The 27,536-nt window shown below is 38.3% G+C and overlaps 1 protein-coding gene across 2 annotated transcripts in view; it reads left to right on the plus strand.

Annotated features, from left to right (window-relative positions):
• The window catches only part of PRKN (parkin RBR E3 ubiquitin protein ligase), a 685,695-nt gene that overhangs the window by 536,200 nt on the left and 121,959 nt on the right, over positions 1-27,536 (plus strand). The gene's annotated exons all lie outside the window — the stretch shown is intronic.

Consider the following 27,536-nt stretch of genomic DNA (forward strand, 5'->3'; position numbering starts at 1 on the left):
GACTTACCTTGCTGCCCCTCTCTCACATTGCACTTATATGCACCATTTTTTGACAGCAGAGCCAGTTTTGGGTATGCCTGAAGTATTTGCCTCTGGATCCTAGGTCCCAACTGCTAGCCACCTCCAGAAGTGGAGCAACACAGCATTTTTGGGACTGCATTGAAATGTAAATCACAGGAATTAGCTGGGTTGACTGCAGCAGGGTTGTGATGACAGATTTGCAATGTTCTTTTTAATATGGACAGTTGTCTTATGTAATTCATGATGTGTCTCACAGCAAGGAAAGGATGCTGTGTGGGATGGTGTTTTTGCTTTTCCCAGTTGTCTGTTCCAAACCCAACCCTTCAGAGAACAGTAAACAGGAAAGATCCTCCACTAACACCTGCTGCTGGAGTTGCCTTTGCTTTGCACAGTCCTCTCTGCTTTGTTTGGGTGGGAGACCAGTACTGTGTCAGTAGCTCCTTCAGAAATGATCAAATTTTTTCTTGCACACCTCTAAAAAAGTGGATATTTTCACAATCTATTAACTTTATTGTGAGGATAACATTAAGGGGACAAAGGGAGAGAAAATTTTTCTCATATCTTTTTAGACCATTAAGGATATGATGAAACTCAATTGTCCTTCAAATTTTGGATGATCTTTAAAAACCTGTCTTTTAGAAAGATGGCCAGAAGGAAAGGAATTTAATTTCATTTCATTGTGTATTTTGACAAGATAATGATGAACTTAATGGCACCCAATTTTAATTAGGTCCTCCAAACCCTAATTGCATTATAAATTCATTCTTAATTATTATCTCCATTAAACTGAAATTTTCCAGCGGCCAATTTGAGGAATACAGGTTTTGGAGTGCCATTAACATTTAAAATTATAAAAGAAAACATGGATTATTTGAAATGACCATTGGAATACTCACCAATTTGTGTTGATAGCATTGTTGGGAGTGAAAACAATGCAGGTGTAGTGTGCTATGGCAAGGAAGCAGCTGTACACTGTATTCCCTTTCAGAACAGGTAATTATATTTGGGGAAATGTTAGCAAAACTGCTTTAACTTGCCAATCTGAGGTCTTTGTGAAGTTTCTGTGCTATATTACTTCATTATCCAGCATTGTACAAAAAGGAAATTAATGTATATAATATCAAGACTTCATAACCTAGCTACAGGGTGGAGTAGGGGAAAAGGGAGAGGAACTGCTGGGGAAAGAGGCAACATCTGCAAAGACTTGTTTCATGGTCTGACCTGTGGGGGTTAAAGCACAGAATTATTGTTTTTCTCTGAGTAGCTAAAAGAGAACTCAAGGTCATGATACATAATGAGAACTTTCCCTCTAAAAATGGCTTAAAGATGAGTCAAGTATCATTTTGAAATAATCATCAGAATTTGGAAAATACACTGACATTTGGAACTATTTTGGTAGCATTCCAACATTTGATTAGGGAGCTTTGGAATGACAAATGAATGTTCTATAAAAACATCAGATGAATATGTGGATAGTTTTCCTGAAGTGAAGGGTTTTTTCACATGTGGGCATTGTGATTAATATTGAAATAAAAAAGTAAGGTAATGCAGATTTTTTGCTCATTGGTAAGCATAGCTTGCTCTGTAGATTCTAAGGATAATATTTCTATTTTGAATATGCTCAGTTTTCAGATTTTTAAAATTTTAGTGCTATAATAATGGTAATGTCTTTAACATTCAATACTAATTATACAGTTATGCATCCAATGACATTTCTAAGCTATCATAACACTATAGTTATAATAGAACCAGGTAAGGTATGAATTTAGGAAACTTGCTCCTCAGAGTTCAATCTGTTGCTTTTCTGCTGTGGGCTAAGCTCAATCGTTGAAGATATATATATATATATCTCTAAAATAATTTAATTTCCTTTTTTAAATTTTTCCTTTTCCATGATTGTGAATTGTCTAAAAACTACGAAGACCCTTTACTTTTTGAATTTTTTTACAGCTGCTTTTACCAACTTTATTCTTTGTAGGCTTTGTAAGTAGTATTGTGGTAGTATTTTTATTTTAAGTTTGAAGAGTTTTGATGGTTTACATGATATATATTTTTGTCCAATTGTATAACAGTAATTTTACAATGGAACTTTGAATTCAATTGCTTACACTAACAATATAATATATTTTTCATGGTATACCTAAAATATTTATTTTAAAAGGTCTGGTTTCTCAAGGTCCTTTACTAGTAAGTGCACTCTCCTGAATTATGGAGATGATATCTTTTGCTCCAAAATCAAGCATTGCAAACTGGAAAAATTCAGCAGTAAATATATGTTTAAACCAAAGCATGAGAAACAAAGCTAAGGCATCTAGAAGCAACTTCTATGCAGTCGCTTGGTTTCATAGTGCAGTGGTCATTCCATTTAAAATTTTCAAATAATCCTGGAAAATATACAGCTCTGGCAGTGTCATAAATAATTACATTGCCCAATTCCTCTCCCCACCACAAAAAAAAAAAAATCCAAAAACAAAGCAGTAGGCTTGAGTAAGAGAGCAGGTTTTTATAGGCAGCATAGGTCATGTAAAGGTTGTGTCATTGTGAAAGCATGCATGTAGAACAGAAGTTAACATGAGTTTTAAATATACAATTTTAAACAGGTTCATATGCTGCCCCTTGACTTCCTGCTTTTCAGAAAAGGTATATGAGTTCACCTGCTGGGAAAATGAGTATTTCTAATATGATGTTGCTTATTCTGTTTGGAAAGTGGCCAGATCTGCTGTTTTACTTACAAATACATCAGCAGGAGCATTCACATGATTACTGAGCATTAAACATTCCTGCAGTACCCTTGGCTAGCAGCACATCACTGCTTTCCAGCTATGTGTGCTGTGTGCATTTCCTTCACTCTAACTCCTTGTGTTATCATGTACCTTTTGGAATATTTTCTTCTTTCTAGAAAGGGAGTGAGAGCTGAACCCCTTGAGTGTGGCTAATGATAATCTTCCATGCCCTCAGGGCAGAGTTAAGGAGCTCTGTGCTGGAGCTGCCGTGGTCCTCCACAGGTACTGAAATGCTCAGTGAGGCATACAAATTTACCCTGCTTTTACACTGGTAATTATGTGTGCTTTATACATTTAAACATTCTGGAACAAAAGAGAAAGCTCTAAAATAAAAAGTATAAGTTTAACTTTGTCTCTTTTAGGAAATTTGCAGGCATTTAAACTGCTTCTAAGACTCAATACTGCTTCATATGTGCTGTCCAGGGGAAATGAAGCTGTTATTAAACCTAAACTTACAAACTTTTTCTCTATATTGAAACCTTTCACTATAGGCAACTTAATGTTAACAATTTGCAAGGGAAGATAATAAGTCCTAACTAAATTTAAGTAATGATTTCCAAAGTAGAGCCATAAATCTGCTGCAGTTGAAGTTCATAAGGTCTCAAAGGAAAGGGAACTTATGGCCACTGAAATGAATAATTCACAAACTACTAGTAATTCATACTGTTATTAAGACTGGTAATTTCTTTGAGAGAAGCCTTTGAGTTTAGTCATTAAAACAATTGAATGGTAAGCTAATAGAGCAGTTCATACACAAGAAGATTTGGCATATCAAATGATTCTCTTTCCTCCAGCTCTCACAATTATTGTAAATCTTCAGTGTTTTAATCCTCAGGACATAACATGAATCAAAACCTAGATTTCTGAAATTTTCACCCCAGAAATTAAGGTTGTACAGAATTTCAGTAACAGGACTTGGCAGATAGCAAATTATCTTTCCACTCTTTGCTTGGGCTGAAATTTTCTTTGAAAAGCATTTACCTTTTGCCATAAGCCCCACATCTGTATTGTCTTTTAAAAAGACCTAACTCTGCTTCTGTTTCAGGACAATGAGAGCTTAAACTTTGCTTTCACTGAGGTAAATAGTGAGTTAGTACTAACTCCAGGGGAGTAATTGATCACTTTCTAGTCCAGGTCCATTCTTGGGTTGTAACACTAGAGATCCATAAGGGAACATTTAGGAACTTTTGGTTCCTAACTAGGAACTTTTTCCTGAACCAAGGGAACTTTCCATGCATGGTATTGAGCAGAAGTAGGAAGTTTTTTCCGCATATTTGGCCTTGGTATCTAGAGCAGTGAATTAAAAGTTAAAAGTGAGGGAGCCAGGCACATGAAGGCTGCCTATCTCTATGCTGGGGAGTTTCAAACCTCCAATCCAGACATCTGCATGCAGAAAGCCTTTGGGAAATAGTTCCTGATGTGTTATTTCTCTGAAATTATTCTCAGGTACTATTTAAGTACAGTCTTAGGGTCATAAATACACCAGGACCCATTCTGATAATTTATATAAACTACCATTGTATTTTTTTTAAGGGTGGAAAAGTAGCCAGTGTGTCACCTATCCTTCTATAGGAAGACTTCAGCCTGTCTCACAGACAAAAAGCAGTTTCTATTTCTTGATCTCCTAGAATTTCTCTTAAATTTCCAGGGGTTTTGTCTGACTTTTTTTGGCCCAGCAAAATTGTCTCTATTGGTAGTCCTGATAATATTGATGTAGCACCAAGAGAGTGTCAGACCTGCTGAAGCTCCCTTTGGTAGGCTTGTCCTCAGGCAGATTAGGCCTTTGCTGAGGCAAAACTTCTGACAAAAGAAAGGAAATGTTTGTGTCCAGATTTGCATTTTCTTTTAGTAAAGCTGAGGTTCTGACTTGTTTGACAGCATTTAGCAAACATTGCAAAGACCATTCAGGCAATTTTAAGCCCAAATTGCTGACCATGCTGTCTCTTTTCTACAGAGACTGACTCAACTGGTTTGAGATACCTGATGTCTTTAATAGGCTGAATGAGTCCCACTTCTTTTCAGGTGTGCAGCTGGATCAGCTGTGTGCAGACCTGCTCTGCACTCCAATGAATTGTCATAACCAGCAGGAGGTAATCCTCATAGGATTACAACTCCTGTTTCCTCCACTTCTGATCTGTTGGGATCTCACAGTTTGTTGGATCTTATTTTGTGCATTTGGCATCATGTTATTTACTCCATCCTAATAGCTATGCTATTATGACTTAGGACAAGGACAATTTAAGTTACATGGTGAGTCCAACAGGCATTTGATTTTAAAACCATTAAGTCACTTCTAAGTCCCAGCCAGGATTTGTCCTTAAAATTATTTCCAACCTCTATTTAATCCCTCTATTAGACCTGAACTATTCTACAGACTTTCTCCAATCTGGCACAAGCTGAAAAACTGATCACATCTGATCAGCAGAAATTTGTTTCCAAGCCTAAAGCATCCTCTATTTTCCTAAAAATTCTGAAGGAGTGAAATTGAATTTCTACTACACTGAGCCAGTGTGTAGGTATGGTAACAGCTTCATAGTTTCTTAAAATGTTTCAGATTTTTCACACTTGACTACGTCCTGAACTTTCCACATAAGAGTTTGAAGGGGCTTGGAGACCATATTCAGCCATGTGTTAAAATATTGAAAATATTTTAGATTTGGGGAGAAGGTTTCAGTCCCATTTCCTTATGCTTGTCTAGATATTGATGCACATAAAATTATTCTAGTATTCTTCATAGGAATGGTCTTGCCTGAGATGATTAAACACTATTGAAATAAATTCTGCTTTGTTTCACACATTTCTTGCTTGAGAAGTAATCTTTTAGGTATTGTTGACAAGGGAACAGAAGAAAGGCAAACTTTCAAAATTCTTCTAACTGCCTAGCTCAAAACTTTGCAAAAACACAGCATCCCTGTAGAAATTTCAAGCTTTCTCTGAGGATTGTGACAATATTATGCCATATTCAGTCAATAGTTTGCCTCATCACTTCCAAGGCCTTCATGCCCAGCTCAGCAAGGCCTTGATGTTACAAAGTCCTTTGAATTTTACCTAAAGGGAACTAAAGCCCTTTCACACTCCAGTCTTGCTTTTTTGTTTCATTTGACATTACTCAATAGGTTTTGCAATGTCTAAATTAGAACAGTGTCTAATAGCTGTCTGATTGCATTCATCATCGCTGCAGCTTGACAGGTCTGCAGCATGAAGGTCACATCAAATCCCAGTTCACATAAGGCAAAGTCCTGATTTATTTCTCTCCAGAGCTCTTGTGAGGCAGCCACAGCCCCCTGGACTTCTTGACACATAAATGCTGTGGATTATTGATTAGAATCATACTTCTGAGTATAAGGGCTAGGATTTACTTCGTTGAAGTCTTGGGGTACTCACCTTGCTGTGTATTGATAGGGGGTTTTTTATTTCTTTTGGGGGGGAATGAATATTCAATTTTCTTTTTGCTGTGTTTTCATTCCACATATTTATTTTAAATCCATTATGAGTTTATCATTACTGATTGACTTTAGGTCAGTGATGTGATCTTCCAAAAAATTTTACTTTTAAATTTTTATTAGTGTATTACCTCGTGGTGATACAAATGTGATTTCATTTTAAAAAAAATTATAGATGATACACATGAAAGGGAATTTAGACATACAAAGAAATGTTTGCACATCCTTTTCTGCAGAGACCGAAGTGCTTTCCTCAGTAATAGGTAAACCTGTATGTTTTGTATAGATAAGAGATTCAGAAATACTTCGTGGCTCACATTTGTATTTGGTGATCTCCATTTTCCTTTTTCTACAGCAGCAGTTTCTTTATCTTTTTAAATGTTGACATGCTGTCATGGAGCACATCCAGGCCCCTCATCAGAGTGCGAAACTGAGGTGACATCACGTAGCCAGCCAAGATTTCCCTTGCTGGCTGATGGCACAGAGCTGTGGAACTGCCATCAGAGACTCTAGGGAGGGCTGAGTAGAAAAGGGGTGTCTGTTAAAGGCACGCTGAGCAGCCTCTTAATGCCAAAACATATTTAAAACACTGCACTTGGCAGAAATGAAAATACTCCATAGGCTGCTCTGAATCACACCATAAGATAAATTAGCCTCTGCTTGGCTGTAGAGGTTAGGGGTGGAAGGGGCAAGGCCCGTACTTCTTAATACCTCTCTGCATTTCCAGTCCTTCTGAGTGGAACTGTTCATTGTGTGATGCACAAATGTTAATGCATGTCACTGTTAGAAAAATTGCATGTGAAATATGGAGAAATGAAAAACACTGAACACAGACCCTGCAGCTATCGCTGTCAGTTGGATTCCACAGAGGATCTTGAGTGATAGGTCAGCCAAAATTCTTCTTAGAGGCAAGGATCTTGTCAACAGCAAGTGTACTGTCAGTCCAGCTATTTAAGTTTGTTATTATTTCTCATAAGTCAAGGACTTGAAGATGTTTTTCATTGGTTTTACTTAGGCAAACCTGTTCTCCCTGAGTTCTCAAAGGACACTGCAGCAATTTGTGAGTTTGCTTCATTTGCTTCTTTAACTATCCTGAGATGATGTTAGGGAAGCTGTGCTCATGGAACACCACTTCATGGTTGAGAGGGCTAATGTTCCTGTCAAAACCACCTATACTTACCTCTGGATCATTTCTATCTTTATCTGATCTTTGACACTTCTCCAAAAGGATTAGTGGGAATAGCCCCAGAACTGCCATCTCTCCATGTGTGCTTACAGACCCTCCAACCCTTTTGACATTCCCAAGATTACACATGTTGGACAGCTCATGTCCTTGCAGGCCAACATGGGCAAGGACAGAGCTCATCTGTATGTGCTCTAGTAATTTCTCAGTGGTCTCCTGCTTCTGAGAAGCAGCACATGAGCTGTGTGTCTGTGTCTAGCCTATGTGGCAAGGGCTGCTTTTGTCACTTTCATGCTTGCCACCAATTCTTGGTTAAATTTTTGTCTGTTGCTAGTTTTTTTCTCTTATCTGTTCCTACTAAGGAGTATAGCACTCTACCAGCAAAGTGACCATGTTTTTTCCCTGCAGAGGGGCCATTTACACCTAGGAGATGTGCACTCATCTCTCCTGTCTTTGGATGCCTCCCCACACACCATCTGAATGTGGGGTCTCAGTGGGGTCTCTCTGATTGCAGCTGTGTTCTCAGCACAGCCCCCTTTTCTGCATCATTCCTTGCGTCAGTGGGATGCTGGTAGCTGCAGCTGCCTCAGTGCAACCCCTCTGCTTTCTGGCCTTGTTCCTCAAGAAAATATTGGCCACAGTCCCACGAATGTAGTCCAGTGCCTGGTTCAAGGTGTCAGGATCAGGTGTGCTAATAGGTCTGGCCTGAGAGGCTGCAGGTTAAAGAAAACCTGACATGAAAAATAGCTATGTTGCAAGTGTGTGTCTTCAGTGTTCTCTGTTTTTTCTATAAGCTTCAATCCCTGTCTCCTCATCCTGTGCAACTACCATCAAAGTTCTTGCTGAAACTATCCCCATTTGGTCTTCTCTGTTCACTAGCTACAAATGATTGTTTTGGCTGCTGGGGTTATGATCTGCCCTCCTGTCTAGCAAAGCCCTATTTCCTCCAAAATTGAGAGAGTTCATTTCTGAGCACTGAACTCAGATTTATCTTTATGATCACAGGAGAATATTACCGACCAAATAAACTGCAGATTGCATGCTAACAATGAAGCAATTTATTAACACAATTATATCTAAAATAGAGCTCCAGGTCCCAAAGTTTGCTTTAAAACTAGTTGTATTGTTAAAGCAGAGTAATTATGTGAGAGCTGGTACTTAAATGGCATCCTCTGGCTTTTTGTGTAACCTTCAGGGCTAGTAATGGGTAGACTCTAATAACTCCTTTTCCAGTAAGCCAGGTAAATAAGGCAGGTTAATTAAAGAAAAGGGGAAAGAAACAGGCTGTACCTAGCAAATGGAAATTACTAATTTAAACTGTTTTAAACTGTTTATTTAAATTGCTAATTTAAACTGTTCTTGAGGATAGCACTTCAGTCTCTTGAGTAGCATGTACATTAATATATTCCATGAAAGACATTGTGGGAGGCACATCTTTTATTTTTTTAATCTTATATAATCCATACATTAATGTTGAGTGAGCCATATTTAAATACTGCAAAGACTTCCAGAGAAAAGTCACAAAAAATGGAAATGATGTTTTGTTGTGCAGCTGTGGCGGTTCTTTCTCCACAAAGTCACAAGTGAGGATTCAGAGCCAGATGTTTTAACTTTCAATTGTCATTGCCTTCAGTTGAATTTCCCAAGGTAATCACATGGCAGCACTGACTTATCATTGTCAGACACAGCTTTGAGTCAGCTAAAGATTGTTGGTATGTATATTCCATAAGTTCAAGACATAGGATTTATGGTTTTCTCTAAAGAGTAGCTGGAGAATTATCTTTGGCAGGGTAATATTTTTTTACGTAAGATCAGCAAGTGAGGCCAAACTCGCAGCTAAAAAGGCTGAGAGACAAAGTTGCAATCCCAGTTTTGCATTGGTGATTAGATCCACAGCACAAAAGAATGGGCAGCTTTCTTGTTCTGCTTTGGGTCCCTCCCTTGGAGAATCTGCCATGCATCCTGTATCACACTTTCTGTCACACATGGCATCCTCTTGTGGATGCACAAACAACTGTATCATCTGTTTAGTGTGACATGTTCATCCACTATTTAGCACAGTGGGGTTATTAACAGGAGGGAGGCTGTAATAGAAATAAAAATTAATGTATCACCTTTGCACAGCTAGATGCAGCATACTTTACATAACCAGGATTTGTAATCAAAAAAGAGCTTGTCCTCAGAAGACAACAGATGAAAAAAACCAAACCTGCAGAGGGATCTGCAGATGAAAGACTAAGCTACAAATGGAGATTTCACTTTCCAATTATTATAGGTCAAATGCTGTCTAGGTTTGAAGTGCTTGTTTCTCCTAGCACAGAGAAGAAAACTGAGGGCACCACATAAATTTTTTGTCTCATCCTCAGGAATTTTCTCCATGAGTTCAACAGAGGCTCTACTAAAGAGCAAATGCTCCAGCATGGTGTATGCACAGGATGGCTTGCAAGGAACTTTGTGTCTTTATGAAGCTCCAGGGTTTCACGTCTGGGGTATAAAGAGATTCTTCTTCATAGCTTAGAAATTCAAATCTATAAGGCACATATGCAAAAGTGCTTTCTCTCTCCATTTCTCTTTGCGTTGATGGAAAGACAAGAAGCTGACAGATCAATACAGAATACAGTGCCTTTGTGAATGTTGTGTGGTTAAGGGTTACTTACCCTAACTCTTTTCTTACATAGCTTAATAACATGTTTTGGGCACAGTGGAGAAATTCCAATGAACTTTAGTTATTGTCCAGTGTTGAATTTCCAATCCTGTGCCATTTCATCTGTCAGAAAATGAAATGATCCTTGCAATTTCCTTGTTATTGCCTGATCTGTATAAGGAAAATTACAAGGCCACTTAATACAGGGTAAATATAGTACTCTTAGAGAAATCTTTCTTCTTTAAATGATGAAAAGAAGGAGGCTGATGATAATTTTCTTTGTTCTTTCTATTTGTTTGCTCTTTTGTCCCTTGGTTTCAACTTTCAGATAAAAGCATTTACTTGTTCATTTTCATGTGTTAGTTTTGGATTATCAGACTTATGTCCATTTTGTTTCCTGCCCTCATACCTCACACCACAGCTTAGCTCCCAAGTTCTTAACTCCTTAGAGACTAGGTGAGGTGTTCTGCAGCCTTGTCTAGAGAGTGCTTGCTGGCAGCACATGTTGCAGCACAGCAATTCTGGGGCAGTAGGGAGGCCAGCTGTGCCATGCTGTGCCAATGGGGTGTGCCAGGCAGGGCTGTGATCACTGGGGAAGTCCCAGTGCTGGGGCAAGCTGAGGTGAAGCCATGAAAGTGACTTAGGCTGATGGAATACATGGCCACGTCCTGGGCTGGCTGCAAGGGTGCTGCTGCACTGCCCAGGTGCAAGGCTGGAGTAACAAAGCACTTCAGTTTGCAGAGCTGATTGTCAGCAGGACACTGCTGGTGTTTTTAACAGGCTTTCCAGTAAGGAAGCAGAGGTGGCATCATTTGGAGTGTCCAAGGGCAAAAGCAGACAGAGAAGCACTGGTTTCTCATCTCCTTCCTCATTTGTTTGGCCTCTTGTTTGGGCGGCTCACTGAAAATACCATCTGAGCACTAAGTGAAAATCAAAAGGACAGATCAGATTTCAAAAGGGCAATTCAGATCTTAGGAACTTAAGGAATGACAAAATGTTATTTTGCCATGGAACATCAAGAGTGCAGCCTGCTCTACACATTCTAAGGGCAGTTTTGGTTATTGTCTCTGAAAAAGAAAGTGCTAGCTATCATTTAAACATAGAGCAGCAAGGATGGCTGGAGGTGAGGAATAGTTTGTGTGTGATGAAATGCTTATATTTTCTGTTCTGACAAGTCATCTGGATAAAGCTGTGATGAAGATTTCTAAAATGGTAAGGGGAATGGAAAAAAGTAGTAGGAATTTACCCATTCTTATTATGTGAGAACTGGAGATAGCCATACTGTAAGGTAGCACATGTAAGGCAAAAGGAGAAAGCTCACATGCTGCAAATTAAAATTATGGAACTTAATGCTTGAGGATATTGTAGAGACCAAAAGTATCCAGGGTTCTCAAAGTGACTAGATACATTAATGGAGAATTCCCAAGAGGGAGGAAGGGGATCTGATTGTATCCTCTATCACAGAATGTCCCTAAATGGCAGGGTGCAGATCAGGATGAAATACAGACACATTTAACCCTTTTCTTGTTATAAATTTCTCATGGCATCTGTTACTGACCTGTGCCAGAGACAGGGTGATGAGAAATGGATTTTGTGTTAGGTTCAGTACATTTGTTTATCTATAGCACTTACAGCCAGCTCCAGCTTCTCCCAAACCAAAGATACCTTTTCTTCCCTGGAAGAGGGATGAGAAGGAAGAAGGAGGAGGAAGCAGAGTTGAATGATTTCTGCCTTTTGTGTCTTGCGGAGCCTAGCTGTGCAACTCTGTCATGAGTGTGTGTGTTATGAACAGCCAGTATTGTGGGGGTCCAATTCAACTCAGTCCTTCTTTGCTCTTGCTGACCTTTCAAAGATTATTTTCCCATCCTCTGCTAGCAGACAGTAATGCTAAGCACAACGATTCTATAATATTGTCAAGCCCATTATTTTGTAGCCAATACAGTTGGATTACCAAGACCTAACTTGGAAGGTAGCTTTTCAACTATTTGGATGGAGGATTGGATAGCTGAGGGAAAAAATGCAGGCAATTACTTCTAACACTGGGTTTCTTCTTTATCTAATCTGCAATTTTCTGAAATACTGCTATGTCTTTTATCAAGAAATAGTGGGTAGCTGGCTTGGAAAATCTGAGATAAGGAGTCTCTGAGGCAGGAGTAATTGGTTGTGGTAGATTGGGACAAATTAGTAGGCTGCTCAGCAAAATTGTTTACTGTACTGTGTACATGCCACTTATTTCAGCCACTTCTGTTGTGTTTTGCTTTGTCTCCATGTATTTATTTATCCATTTAGTATTGAGATAGTCAATGACATTAGCTTACTTTCCTATATGAGACTCTCCTGAAGAACAAAAACACAAAGCCTTAGCCTGAAACATAAAAATGTCGCGTGTCCTCTTAGATTATGCACAGTCTGTCTTTGAATGTTAGCATTAACCTTCAGTTCAGTAGGATCTGTAGATACAAGACTGAAAAAATGCAAACTGACACTGTGGCATATTTTTTCATAGCAAATATTTACATTTGTCTTCTGATTGTATTTTCCAGGTATAGAAAGAAGTTAGGAAACTATTACTAGAGTTGCTGGACATTCAGTTGATTAAGCACCTGTCATCTGAATCAGTTTTATAACACAACTGCTCTCATTCAGTGACCATTGCACAAAAAATATCATTGTAGCTTGCAGATGTTTGCCACCTTGATTTGCTATTGTCCCAGTGAAGGTGGTTATAGTCCTAATGATCTGAAGTGTGCTGTGCTCCCAAAACCCACTTTCCATCAACATCCAAAAGTAACAAAAAATAAAAATCAAACTAGATAATGCTCCACAACCTTCAAAGGAGAACTATAAATACGTAGCTATAAAGGGAAAAAGACAGCGAGAGAAACAACATGTGCAAAGAATTTGTGGCAGCAAAGTTTACTTCACATTCAAGGCCAGAGAATGTTTGATGGCAGCCATGTGTTTGACTCTCTTATAATGAATGCAAGAGGTGTGAGCAGTATTAAAATGCTGAAATGGGTAAAAAACCATGAATGTAGCAGTCATTGCTATTAAATTCATGCAACGCCTGCAATGGGCTGTTGAATGGATGTAGCATCAATGTGTCCCAAGTTAGGCATGGCATACTTCTTGGTAAAACCAGTAAAACAGGGGAAAACTCTCAAAATGGAAAGTCACAGGGATCTGTGGAGGCAGAGATAGGAAATTGATCAGTGACAGCAACCTGTAGCCAAGATCAAAAATCCTACATTTCTCTTTTTTCCCCTCCTCCCATTTCCCTCAATACACATCCATCAAACTGCAATAGGATTTCTGCTGGCCAGTTTGTGTCTTGGAAATTGACAAGAGAGGGGAGAATCACTTTGCCCAGAATCCTTGCTAAATTACATGAAAACAGGATTTGTGCTGCATGTAAACTGTGTAAATCCAGTCAGCTTTTAAGTGGAAACCAATTTCATAGTGTGTAAGTATCATTGATTTGTTAATCTGACAATTTTTTTAAACAAGCTGATGTGGATTAGCCAGTTCTCATTGTATGTCTCTTACAAGTCATTTGAGTGCTGGATAGCTTGGTGAGTAAAGCACTAAAAATTAACCTTTGAGGCCCCTGCCTATAAATAAATTATTGATCCTTAAGAAAGAATCAGATAATCTCATTAGATATAGTTTTCTGTAGTGTAAGTCTAAATCCTGCCATACAGAATCATTTATCATAATTGACAATCTTTTTCCTGAAGCAGACCGGACCTAAGCTACAATAGAAAGCAAATCCTGCAGGAATTGGTATAGAAGAGCAGTATGAAGAATTTCCAACTGATTTGATGCTTAAGGGATGTTTTGTTTCCCCTCCAAGTATTTCTAAGGGCTTTTAGCTTTTATGTGTGCTTTTATAGCTGTATATCCAATAATTCTCAGTCAGGAAGAAAGTGTCTCTGGAATGTCACGCATGATGGTATTCTGGAGCCAGACAGAAGTACAAGAAATGAATTTCTGATCCATGACATAACGGGCACAAGTGGAAAATACATAGCAAGCACTGTAATATTGAGAGGCAGAAGGGATACAAAGTTCAATACTTAACATATAAATGACTGCTTAGAAGTACTTAAAGAAAAAAAATAGTTAATGTGGTGTCAAAAGGTAAATGTACAAGCAATGAGACCTAGTGTTGTTATTTTTTACAACTGCAGCTCAGTGATCTCCTGAAAGGATGCAAAGTCAAGGGAGCATTTAAATGGCATGAGGAAAAAGAAAAAAATAAAGCTTAACCTTATCATTAGTTTCCATTATTTGACTTTCCATTTTGTAAAAGAAAAGAAGGAACAGAAGACACTCATGTCTGAGCTCTGTTTCTCTGTGGCTGGGCACAGAGGAGTCCTACATGTGGGAGGCAGAGGGCATTCCTGAGGGGACACCAGGCCTTGCTTACTTGGCTTATCAACCGGATTAAATGTTAGCACCAAGTTCAGAGACATTGCAGTCTTGATTTCTAGTGTCTGCATCAGCATTCATAGTGACAAACTCTGTCAGTTTAGAATCCCACTAGTATAAATTTTCAATTTTTTTTTTTTTTTTGGTGATTGGAAATGACTGATGCAACAAAACCTATTAGGAAAGGGAGGGGGGGAAAAAAACACATCCACACCCCTACAGCCCTCTGCATTTGGACTGTGTACCCTGTGGGGTTTCATATATGCAGTAACTAAGGTTGGAGATTTGGTCCTACACCTATCTGTCTGTTCTGTCTTCAGGCTCACAGCTTCAAACCCTACACTGTTAAATGAATACAGCCAATAAAGTGTAGGTGAGGGAAACCATAGGCATGGTCTAGATAGGGAAAGTAATTCAAATATCAGAAGAAATAGCATTGTATAGAGTGGCTGATTTAATGAAGATATATTGGACTTGTGATAATGGAATTATTTTTACTTTAAAAAAAATTTAAAGACCAATTAATTATAAAGCATAGCATATCTCTGTGTAAGGTGGTAAAGGTCAAGGATGGATTCTGTTGCTCTGGATTAACTCAGAAGTTATTCATGGTCATGTAAGTAAAAAGCAGAGGGAGAATCCTGTAGTGTGGTGTGGCAGCTGTTGTGTACCAAATTGCTGCTGTAATCTCACAAAATTGCTTGCACTAATTCACTTCAGCGTAGCAATGAGTCTGATGGCATAATGCTGAGCTGTGGGGGTTCTCTCCTGCCCTGCCCATAGCAAAGCAGATTCATCTCCCACTGTGCTCCTGGTCCACAGCAGCCACTGAGCTTTAGGTAAACTGTGACAGCCTTGGAATTTTATCACTACAGCACAAGCGCAGCCTCCTCTGACTCATGGAAAGGGCCTGTGGCCTGTCCACCTGGCAAGGGCCGTTTTCTCTTTTATGCACAGGGGAAAAAATTTAATCAGTTCTTACATCAACATGATGAATAACCAGAGCAGAATGTTTTTTAATATTTTGCCAATATTTTTTGAAACCTATTGGTTTTTAAAAATAGGTATTCCTCCACCAGGTAGAAATCATTCAGTATTTCTTTGCTGGTACTAGTTTTCTCCCTTGTGATTAAAGTGTTTATCCCGGCTGATTAAGAAAACCCACACTGAGCTGGACATCAGTTGTAAAGTAAAAATGATCAGGAATTTGTTTGTTTGTTTGTTTCCTCTTTTTTTTTTTTTTTAATGTGGCTGAAAGAATATTTCTTATATTTCATAGGCAAATATGAAGTTGTGCACCAATAAAACGGATAGACCATTTCAGTGACAGATCCAAAGAAAAGCATTCTTTATGGGAAAACACTGTATTGCTAATAAAGTGATCCCAACAGCCAAGTTTGTGCTGCTTAATTTGTTTCCTTGGAGTGATATTATAATTCTGACATACTGAAAAATTGCCTCACAGAGACTCATATTGCATTTGTTGCCGAGTGCCTCTTTGATATAACATTTGTTATTGTAGTGCTTGGGGTGTCTTTAGAGGAGTAATATTCTAAATGAACCTGGCTGTATCATCCCTTTAATGTAGAGTACAATTTTGCATTAAATTTTTAGCTTCTTTCAAATGTGTTTTGCCAGCTATTCATCATGAGCGATCTGTTCAAGTATAGGGACAGTATATCAATATAAAATCAGAAAAATCCTTAACACTTTCTCTTTAGGGAATTTCTCAGGTCTTTTCAATTCTTTTCTGTTAGATGAACAGACAGTATGATCTCTTGTATTTATGCCTGCCTGTCAGGTTTTTTACAGTAGAAACAGGAATCACTGTTTGCAATGCAGGATTAGCCTGTCTCACACAATGTTATTAGAATTAGACCTGCCCAGTGACTTAATTACTTTTTCTTCTGTATTTAACTTTAGTTTTCACCCCACACCAGCTTTTGCACTCCCAGGAACACTCTGCTTCTTATGGTAGAGGAAATACTGAAGAACATATGTGTTATTTGTCTGGATTTGCACAGACAAAAAATGAGAGCAGTATGTAGTCCCCCCTCAGTGGTCTTCTGTATTCTGAGCTGCCAGTAAAATGTAAAAAGATTGCACTCTGATGTCCTATTAGACCTCAAGACTGGAAGGACAGTTTGTATTGAACACAGGCATTTTTCATAATTATGTTGCCTGCAGAGTTGCCACCTGCCCTAATTTGATCTGATTACGGTGAAATGCAAAACTGCCCTCATTTCGTCAGTGGAACTTTTCATGTTCCCTCACGGAGAACAGCAAGGTATGCACACATGTATTGCTGCTGCAAAGGAGAAAGTAAAATATTACAATTAGGTATCAATTAAGATTTGGACTCCTTAGAGTGCAGGTCACTTTTAGACAATTGCTTCATTCTTTTGAGTTGTGAAAATTATTTTCTGTCTTAAAATCTCCACGAAAAAGAGACAATCATAGCCATTCATCCAGATATGTCTGTACTATTCTGAGAGACATTATATATTCTGTGGCTTTTTAAAATTCTTTTTTGGTTGGATGGGCTTATTGTCCATGAACATTTATTTTTAGAGTAGCCTGGGCTTGCCTTGTAGTCTGAGTCATTTGTGTAGCAATTTAAATATTTGTCTAAGCTCTCAGTGAAAGGCTCGTGTTGAAGATTTATAAATGTTTCATAGATTAAAGAAATAATTTTTTTATATACTGTTTATACAGAATGATGTCATATCCCATGGAAAAAAAAAGAAATGCGAAATTTGAAAGAAAAGCATTGCTGTTTCTGGGTCACTGGATATTGTTTGCCATTTTCCTTTCTCCAACAGTAATTTTGTGCATGCTTATGCGTGTGTGAGTAAGAGAGTGAGACCTGCATGTGTGCATCTTGGGTTTTCTGCTGATTTTTTAAGCTTGGCATATTGATTTTCCTGTACTGTGGACAGAAAATAACCTTTATATTTTAACATCCTTAAACAGTAGTTTTGGAATTAAAAAGATGGAAAGCTGTGTTTGTTCTCTGGCACCTGGCCACATCTTTCTTGATGTTGCAGTGGCTTATTCTGTATTACACGGTCAGTGTAATAACCTCATGTGATAAATACAAATGAGAAGGAAATATATTGCAATAGGAAACTGGGATTTTGTCTATAACTCCCAAAATTATAGGAGAATGTTTTCCTTAATTCAGCTTTGAAAAGGAAAATGGATAAATATTTACTTTCAAAATATTATTATTAGGGTTTGTTCTTTACAATATTGTTTACCATGACAAATATATTTCTGTTATTGAGCCATCAGCTGGAAAACATTTGTGTGAACTTAGGCTTAATTTCAGCTTAGAAATCTTTTAGCAGTTCTGTGTTACACTTGCTTCGTTCTGTATTCAGAAATTGGAATCTTTTAAGGATTTGCCCTTCAGTAACTAGCAAATGAAATTCTTCTACAGTTGTTTTTGCCTTGTGTTGACTTTTATTCGGGGATAGTTGGATTTTCCCTGAGAAGACAATCTCCTCTCTCAGAAAGTCTCCACCACATGCTGAAAGCTCCTGACCTCTCACTTCCCTTCTCAAAGGTACTGATCATCATCAAAGGCCAGTGCCAGCATGAAGGTGGGAATTTGAGAGAACAGAGTTTTCTTTAGAGATTTCAACTACTTTTTGAATAAAAGATGAGAAAACCTTTCATGAATTGAGCTGAATGAGCTAAAAACCTAGCAAACTGAGAGTGAAAGGCTCCTTTCAGGCCAGATCCCTGCAATGAGATTTTCACTTCCACGGTTTTTATGGTAGAAGGTGTGAGTCTTCCAAAAGAAGTTTAAAATAGTGCTCTTATATTTCAACTAAAAAAAATAAAATCACCTGGTTGTGGTTGGAGCCCTAGACTTGTCCTCTTTGATATAAAGAAACTGTAGAAATTACTTATGTTATTTAGGAAGCATAAAGAAAATTTGTTTTCTACAAAATTTAATTTGGCAATAATCAAATCTTCCCATTTGCATGGGAATAAGGGAGTTTCCTTTTTTATTTTTTGCTTCTGGAGCTTCTGTATGTGAGCAGTAAAGGTCATAGCTCAATTTCTCATTACAGATAGACAGCATGGAATTTGTTGTGTTACATGAGTTTGGTATTCACTGACTTTACTGAGAATTGTGTGGGTGAATTTACACCTATAATTTAAACTGGAATATTGAGCAAGCAGATGGTACAGACTATTCATCAAATATGTTTGCACTATTGCATGGTTGCCCTGAAGTCTCAGTCTCTTGGGCAATACTGAATTTTATTTCTTAGAAAACTTGCCCCTCTGAAAGACTCTTTCCACACTTTGTCACATTGCAGTGCAGAATACACAAAAAAACTCCCAAAAATAACAAGCAGTGGTTTGCTGGCATTGCAGGACTCAATGCAATTCAGGGTTTGAATGCTGATGCAACTAAACATTACTTGCTCAAGTGTGGTTTAAATGTTGTTTTAAATGTGCAAAAAGGAAGCAAGGAAGTAGGTTCTAAACTGAAATGGCAGGTCAATATTCCAGCTGATATTTTTTGTAGCAAAGATTAAAAGAAAGACCTTAGCAGAAAATAGTTAATGGGGTTCATTACTTCTAGTCATTTGGCTTTAAAGCATCATTAAAACAGCAATGAGTAACAGCACAGTGAAAGCCAGAGTTGTGTGCAATGTGAGAAAGCCAGACCAGCAGAATTTGCTGCAATCACTTTATGTGATCCTTTCCCAACTCTGATGCAGTCCATTTGCACAATTCTTTCACAAGCACTTCATGAGAGTAGAAAAGATGCTCTGTGTCTTTGGAGAGGTTTGAATTTAGGAGTGCACAAAGATGTAACCTCTTCAGCTGGGTAACTAACATCCAACATCTCTAGTGACTGGTTAGAACAGGACAGGTGTTGTGTCCTGACAATCCAGCTTTCATGAAATTTTCTTGATGAATAGCTTTTTTGATAGCAGAATAATGTATAGGTCTTTTCACTGGCTTCAGCTGTGAGAAGTCAATCAAAAAAAAGGCAAATTAACATGATACTGTTTGATGATGTCATGAATGAATAGAAAATTACATTTCAATTCTGATTTTTCCTAAGAGAATAGGGTTTTTTTGCATATTGACCTTAACAAAAGTTGCAATTAAATATGTCCTTTACGGGCACACAGTCTTTTTAACAAAACATTACATTTTCTGTACACAGTCAATTTTTTCGTTGGTACAGATGCCTGTAAGCCCCATTCCCTTAATTGCTGCTGTGATAGCCTGCTTGAGCTGAAGAACTGCTCCACCATTTGTAGTTTCAGAGAGATTTTTAAAGACTTAGAGGAAAGATCTTCACCATGTGAAGATTTTTGCCATGACCTTACGAGTGTCAGACACCTCTGGGTACAGAAACCACACACAAGCCTTGCTTGTCATCTTCTCTGGTTCAGCATTGCCCAAGTGCACAGCTGAGCTTTGCAGTCTAAATAAAGGCCTGCTGACTTTGAAAGGACAGAATTCAATATTTCTCGCTTTTGAAATAAGCTTTTTTCTTTTTTTTTTCCCAAAACCAATCTATAATATTGAAGCACTCTAATGTGTCTTGTTTTGGGCATATATTTGTGTATCTTCTCATCTATATTATTATACAGAAAAATAACATCTGCACACTGATGATCATTAAAATGGCATGAGTACAAGTAAAGAATCCCATGTAATTTTTTAGCTTACTTTATTTGTTTTTGCTGGATAGGTAGTTTTTTACACCAATTGTAAGGTGGCCAATACAAGAAATTTGGGTACTAAATGGTTGGCCCCCAATTTTCAGACATATGGCTGACAGATTTCCTGAGATGGTTTTGAGTCTGACATGTGATTTTATGATTAATGGTGGTTAGAAATAATTGATGCTCCAGATGAAGCTGTGTGCCCCTGTGAATCCTCTGCATTTTCAGACTTGCAGATGTCTGCATGGGACTTGAGGTGACAAGTTATTCACAGGTCTGTTTTATGACCTTTCTTTTTTTAAAAATTAAATCTTTTTCTACAAAGGAAGAGGTATGTAAATGTAAGTGTACATACACAAATGAACGAAGTTGTAAGTTTGTCTACCTTAGGAAATTGTGTGGGCAGCAAGGAAAAAATTCAATAACTTACTATTTACCAAAGTATTGCTCATGAGTGTTGTAAGAAAAATAGTGATAATGGCTATAGTAAGATATAGTAAGTAAATCACTTCTGTAGGATCTGTGAGAAAATAGTTCAACATCTTTTCACAATGTACAAGCAATATTCCAAATATAGCCTTATATGCTTATATTCTACAAATTACCTGCTTGATAGTCTTCATAATATCTTTTTCTCTTTTCAGTAAAATATTTATGCATTCCTGACACTCTCAGTTTTGTTTTTGTTCACATTCACATAACATCAAAAGGGAGAAAAGGTCACCTGTACCATCTAAACATTTAATTAACACAAACACAGTGAAGTCACTCCATACTTTGAAATCACAGTCAGTTCCCATAGGAATGGCCACACTGTCACCAGCACAGGGTTGCTTATCCCTGGACGAGATGCAGGCAGCAGAAGGGTGTGGGGCTCACAATAAGATTCCTGTTAGTTGGACAGTTTGGGGGAGACTGGGAAAGTGGTGTAATGAATTAATGGGCACAAGTTATGGAACTCCAAACCTGTGGAGTTCTGTGTGAAAGTCTGGTCTGAGCCCAGCTTCCACACTGCCCTGTTTCCACTCCCATTGCTGTTATCCTCAGTGCAGGGCTGTGCTCTTCCTGCCATTGCTGCTCAGCCAGCAGTGATGTCTGTGCTGTGCTGAGTAACTTGCACTCACGCCAGGGCTCCCAGCCACTGTCCCACTGTAGCTGAGGCTGTAGCTGAGGCTGTGCTCTGGATGCCCACAGCTGTAACAAGCACCCCTGAGCTGCAGGATTCCCCAGCCACCTTTCCTTCCTGTGCATTCCCCACAGGCCAGCTTGCACTTCCCTGTATTTATATAACTCTGGCTGTCTTGCAAGTCCTGCCATTACCGTGCTGCACTGCCAGATTTTTAGGATTATGTCTTTGAATACAGAACATTTTTTATACCTATACTAAAGTCAGGGGAAAAAAAGAAGCCAACATATCCATTAATTTTCTAAGCATGAAGTGGTTATTCTCAAGTATCTAAAACGTTTTCCAGTGGCAAGCTTGGTTTAGCAATTAGCTCTATGAAAAGATATCCTTTGAAGGCCACTGATAGGTATTCGTGCATGGTTATGTTCAGAGCCCACAAAAGGGATGTACTTTTCAGAATTAACAAGTGTCAATGCAGGCATAAATTCTAAGTGAGAGAAATGGAAGTTGCACTGTGCTCATGATGTAAATGCTTAGCTTGCATCGAGCTAAATGTGAGGGGGAAATTTACAAAGTATATGCTCCAATGTTAAGCATGTGTAGAAATTATTGGAACTGCAGCTGTTGAGCGAAATTCAAATATTTTAACTTAAAAAGTCTAAAATTTACTTGTGTAAATCTTGCCAAGTCACCTTAAACTCCTCACTTAATGGAAATAAGGGGATTTTTTTTTTTTTTGTGCCTGTTTTGGGTGGTGGGAATTACCCTGTGAAAGCATGTATTCCTTCTATCAGCTATAAAGGAAGCATGCAAGGAATATATTAAACTCATATAGCGAACATTTTGATGCTTAAATGCATTGAAATGAATCTCACACGACTATACCGTTTGGGGAAAGAGGAAATTCAAAATGCAAAGCATGAAATAATGCTGCAAAGCTATGGTAGAAGAGGTAGCACACAACTCTGCAGTGGAGATACATTTGGTTGTACCTGTGGTCAGTGAGGGCATTTTGTGATTTTCTTTGACCCTTAGAGTGATTGAGCCAGGGCACCTCCATCCAGGTGCTGGCAGGGCAGGGCTGTGGGGACATCAGCTGGACAGCAGCCCAGCCACAGGCGGGTGGGGCAGGGCTGACATGGGGTCCTGGCTGGGACAGGCAGGGCTGGAGGTGCCGTCAGGGCACCGACACTCAGGTTACTTCTCAGGTGGCTCCATTTGGAGCAGCTGTCATATTTTGCTTCCATTTTGCTTTTTTATGCAATGTTAAGGGCTTGGTTTAATTTTTCCTTTGCCTTCTCTCTGAAGAACATAAGTCATACAGAGGGATAATTTAAAGAAAAAAAGCAGAAGCTAATTCTGTCTGAGAAAAAATATGTGAAGATTTGGGTAATTAAATTGGTAGTAGTTAGAATCATAGTTTAATTACAAGTGTAGTTGAAAGTATGTGTTCAGACCAATTGAAATCAGGGTATTTATGATGTTAGGAGACATCAAACCATCCTTCCTAAATCTTGCTTCTTTATTCTTCTCTTGGAGATACATGTACTGCTATGAACAGATTAAAATATGTTTATGAAGAGAATACCGCAGTGTAAATTGCAAGTTTACAGTTACACATTTCTGTAGCTTTAAATGCACCTTTCATTCATAAGTACAGCATTTGGAGGTAAATTATAAAGCAGTATGGGAATCAAGTAACAACAAAATTATTCAAACAAGTAAACTGGTGTATGATGGAATCTTTTGAAGCAAATAAAATGCTTAATTTTAATTTAAGTAATAAAACTTTAAATAGAGGCAAAGAAACTACTTGTGACTTTATAAAGCTGCTGCTGGTCCTTTGAACTGGGCATCATCCCTTCATTATTTTCCTGCTTAGACTTAGGCTCATTCCTAAAACATCAAATTAGTTTTATGTATCTGATTTCTCTAAGGTCAGTGGAAGTATGACAGAGTTAAAAGTGGCATAAAATTATTAAATATTTGCATCAGTTTTATATTTCTTATATCTTGTTCTACCTTCATAGTTAGCAAGAGCCTGTAACAGTCACTGCAGCTGAGAAAGTATGAAACACATGGGTTTGAATGTGAGCTGAAAGAGGCAAGAGATCAGCAATTTAGCTGCCATTTTATCAGTCTGCAGGTGTCCTCAATCCTGAGTTTTGGCCAGTTGTCCATGCTTTTGCACTGTATCCTTTCAACACCCCTAGGTGTAATTATTATTGATTATTTTTTTTAATATTTCCGTTGTTTGGTTTATGTCTGCAGAAATTTCATGAAGGCTTGTACTTTTCAAGTAATAATTGGGAAGAGGGAAGTGACTTTTTTTTGTAATTGTTGAGACCATTAATGGCTTCTGTAGGACAGAGGGCATAAAAACTAATCCTCAATGCATTCTATAGAAAATAGCAGAAAACTGTAAAGCACAATATATGTAATTTGACATGTGCTAGTTTCACATCAAAGACTTAGAAAATACACTTTTCTATAAATGTTTGGTGTGTACAGTTTGCCAGTGAAGCCATCGGGTGCTGTGCTTAACTACTAGTAATTATCAAGGTTCCATGTGTGTTTTCATGCACACTAATATGTTGGTGGATACATGGAGGAATTTGTGGGTGAGATAAAAATTAGTTCTTAATGGTTTTGAGGAGGGAGGGGTTTTTTTAAGTCCCTTTATGTTTTATTTATGGAATGGTTATTTGCCATAACCTTTGTCTCTAGTCACAGTGCAGGAATTTAACATAATCCAAGACTTTCTCAAAACTCACAGATATTTGGTAAAAAGAGGTTACAGTGTGAAAACATGTTTTACAAAGGTCCGCTTACAGAAAAGAAGAAATTAAAAATAGAAATAAGAAACATCAGAAATATGCCTAGAAATATTTAAATAGGAAAAAAGAAAAGGAAGATTTCTTTTTTTCCTGATATTATTGCTTCTGAAATGTGACAATCTGAGATGACTTCTTACAGACAGCAGACTGCTAAGATGTGTCAGTATAATTCAATATTGTATGCATTTGACATTTCTGAACTCATTGCTGGAAAGAATCATGCCAACAGTGACATAGGTTTTAAGCTCTCTCTCTTTGCTAGTAACGTCAGGATCTGTTGTATAATCAGCTAAGCAAGATCCAGGGAAAATCTGAACTATGAAAAGATTCAAAACTAGGTTGGGCAAGTCTCTGAAAAACAGACTATACAAAATATTGCATTTCAAAGAGGAGGCAGCAGTGAATGACTAGTTGCACTAAAACATGCATGTTTTTCATAGACTCATAGAATAGTTTGAGTTGGAAGAGACATTTAAATGTTATCCAGTCGCGCCCCCCTACAATAAGCAGCACCTTCAACTAGGTCAAGTTTTTCAGAGCCCTGGCCAGCCTTATCTTGAATTGGGCAACCCATTCCACCCTCACCACAAAAACACTTATTTCTTATATCTAATCTAAATCAACCTTCCTGCAGTTTAAAGCCATTGCCCCTTGTCCTTTCAACATAGACCCTGCTAAATAGTTGGTCACCATCTTTCTTAAAAGCCCCCACCAAGTTCTGGAAGCCTGCTATAATGTCTCCCCTGAGCCTTCTGTTTTCCAGGCTGAGCAATCCCATTTCCTAGTAGGGCAGGTACTCCAGCCCTCTGATTTTGGGGACCTTGCTCTGGACCCACTCCAACACATCCACATCCCTCTGATGTTGTGGGGACCCCAGAGCTGATCCAGCACTGCAGGTGGGATCTCACCAGAGCAGAGGGGCACAATCCTCTCCCTGGCCCTGCTGCCCACGCTGCTTTGGATGCAGTTCAGGACACGTTTGGTTTCCTGCCTGCAAGTTCTCTTTGCTGGCTCATGTCCAGCCTCTCACCCCCAAGTTCCTCTTGGCAGTGCTGCTCTTAATCCATTCATGCCCAGCTTGTATGGAAGAAAGAGAGGATGCATCTTAGTTCATAAAGGGGAGATTATATAATTATGTGTGGGGGCAGAATGGGATGGATTTCTGGGGGAGAAAAGGGTACTCAGGAACATGATTTCAAGGAGAATGGAGAGAAGAAGTTCTTGCTAGGGAAGGAAAAGGAAACCTTCCAATTTTAAGGAGTTTAGCGAATAATAAATTGGAAAGGATAAGAGGGAAGAAAGAAATACTTGATTGAAGTAGAAGCTGTAAGGACTCCAAAAGGCAACATGCAGTTTAGCTGGTGTTCTAAAGCTAACATCTGTCAAAGATTAACAGGCACCATTACATGAAATTGTAATTATCCTCTACATTTAGAAATTCCTATGGCAGTATGCAATCAATGCAGATATTTTCAGGGAAAATCATGAGCAAGAAAATATATTGCTAATTATGTAAGAACTTGAGGCTAAGAGAGAGGAACCATGTTTTATACAATAAGTTTTGATTTGAAACACATAGAAGACAACAGTTCTGGACTACAACTCAGGGCTCAGGTCAAGGAGTTATTGAGACAGAGTTGGATGGAGATGTAAATCCCAGTGAGAATACAAGGAAGTGCTACATAGCAGTGATTATGTGGTAGGAGTAGCAAGAACAATTAAGTGCATTGAGAAAGTGAAAGAATAAACAGCATGGAGAAAATGAGAAAATAAATTTTAAAGTGATACACTGGTTGTGGTTCTAGAAGTTGAGGAGAATAAAATCTGAAGAAATAATCACTTAGAGCTAAAACACATGTTCAAATATGTGAATACCCTTGTGCATGAGGAAGAGGTGGGTGAAAAGAAACTTGTAAGAATATCATAGGTTTCATTAAATGGGAATAAATACTAATATTTAGTAAGAGACAATTCATTAATAGGTAATTCTTACTATATGCTTAAACCTGGGCCAACTTCAAACCTTGTCCTACTTTTGTAAGGGTTTGCTGACGAAGTTGTGTAGATGGTGCATTTTTCACCTACTCCTCCTTGGAATGAAGATAAAACATTTACCTGTAAAAGGTTGACTTGAGTAACATTTAAATCAGTTCCTGAAGTGGAAAAATTATGTGAATACAGGACTTTTAATAGTGTAATTGCTCATTTTTTGAACATGACAATGTCTGTTGTTCTTGTTATTGTTAGAACATGTCTATTGCTTATTTTTTGCCTTTTTAGTTATGTTGCTTTCAAATGTAGTCTTTTCCTTCTGCATCCCTAAGACAGCTATGCCAACAGAAAGTGAGTGTAGGCCATGTCTCATTGGCCTTGAGTAAAACCATGGTGCTGGTAGTTATGATAGTTATGTCCAAATTCATTTGTATTCTTTTCATGGCAGTCATTAAGAGTGAAAGGTAACTATTTGTAGTAGCATCAGCAGAAAACTAGGTTGATAAAGACCATGGTTCCTCCCATTTTCTGAGAGGAACTGTGCTCTTAATTCCTTTTAAGGAATTTTCTCTGTTCACAAAAGATGCTCCAATTTATAGTAAAAACAGTAAAGCCCAGATAGCTCTCACAGTCTGCTCTTTCATCCCTTGTCAGGAATTAGTCTGGTAGTGTCAAAAGTCATTTACAAAAGTAGTTACAGCACCCTTGGACTTCATTGCCAGGGAGGGAACCATAGTCTAAATAGGTGACTAAAGTGCATGGCAGCTAGCAAGATGTATTCTTTCTTACTGGCTGGTACAGATGGGAAAGTCTGCAGTGATTGAAAATTAGCCTCATTGCAAAATTCTGGTAAATCACTCCTCTGCCTGTGTTCTGGGTTTGTGTGTTAACACTGTGGGGTTACAGCCATATATATGTGAAATGGGTTGTCCTTGTGACAGCCAAAATTAAGTGATCTGTGGGGCCTATTAAATCTTTCAGGGAATCAGGGAAATCATGTATTATTCTTAGAAATGAGTCCAAACCTGTTGTGGGAATCAGAATTCAGCTTTGGGCAGCTCCAATGCTTTGATGTGAGATCCTCTTTTAACAGGCTTTTTTGGCTTATACAAAGGGTTGGCGGTATCTGGCAGACAGTGCTGCCCTTTTCATCTTGCTTTTGTTTGTAGTCCTTTGGGGAAAGGGCTAAAATATTTGGAATATAACCTTTCTAAGTGTTCTTGGTAGCATGCTCAGAAATGTAGAGGGATTATTTGATAGATGGTTTTCAGTATTCTGGTGCCTGCAGAGCCATGGCTAATCTTTCTAATCTTCTTTATCTAAGGTAATCTGTATATTCTATCATCTCTGCATCATTGTGCCTTATGCTGA

The sequence above is a fragment of the Haemorhous mexicanus genome, chromosome 3 (genome assembly GCF_027477595.1).
Source record: "Haemorhous mexicanus isolate bHaeMex1 chromosome 3, bHaeMex1.pri, whole genome shotgun sequence".
Classification (NCBI taxonomy): domain Eukaryota; kingdom Metazoa; phylum Chordata; class Aves; order Passeriformes; family Fringillidae; genus Haemorhous; species Haemorhous mexicanus.